The following is an 837-nucleotide window of genomic DNA, read 5'->3' on the forward strand; positions in this document are numbered from 1 at the left end:
TGACAAGCACTGTGGCAATGGGACAATTAAAACAGATTTCAAGGAAAAAAAAAAAAAAGAGGAACGAATTGGGGGGTGTGGAGAGAAAAATAGTGCAACAACAAATAAATGGAAATCCAAAATCTCTGTAAATGTTCATTAAAATTAATAAATTTTTAAAAAAAGATGATAGAGTGTTATCATGAGTGGGAATCTACTTGACAGTAGTAAATTCTGTTTGGGTTTTTGGTATTACCAATGATGATATGTTGTTATTAACTCTTGTCAACAATTTCATCAGAAAACCTTCATTTTTTCTGACGCCCTTTTCCTCTTTCAGAATCCCACTGCGTCTCACAGGGAGAACCATTGCCCCTCTCCCCATATCACTGCCTGCTCTCTGACTGTATCCATATCTCCCTAATGGGGTAAGTGGAGGCATTTGCAGTGCTGGTGCCTGGATACTCTCAGTGGATGGAAGAAGGGAAAAAAAGAAGCCCTGAATCATAAAAAATAAAGAGATCAATAAATAACCTCAAGTTCTGCTAAAATACACTAGTAGCCCAGGAGAGTCTCAGTGTGTTGGTGAGGGGTATGCTGTCTTCCTTGCTGGAAGGAAGGTGAAGAGTAATTCTCGTCAGGAGGAAACATTCTCAGACAAGTATTAATAAAAGCAAACTCCGTGGAACCATAAGGGCTGCAGCACAGCTAATGTAAGCGAGAAAGCAGTGCCGTGAATATTATACAACCTATAAAGAGGGTTTTAAGAGAAGTTGTTAAGGACATATGAAAATGCTCTTATGGTAAAACTATGACATCCAGGATTCAAAATTGTGTTTGCAGCATAAGCTGAAGTCT

Source organism: Elephantulus edwardii, unplaced genomic scaffold, assembly GCF_000299155.1.
Source record: "Elephantulus edwardii isolate Elephantulus edwardi_28Jun2011 unplaced genomic scaffold, EleEdw1.0 scaffold00031, whole genome shotgun sequence".
Lineage (NCBI taxonomy): Eukaryota > Metazoa > Chordata > Mammalia > Macroscelidea > Macroscelididae > Elephantulus > Elephantulus edwardii.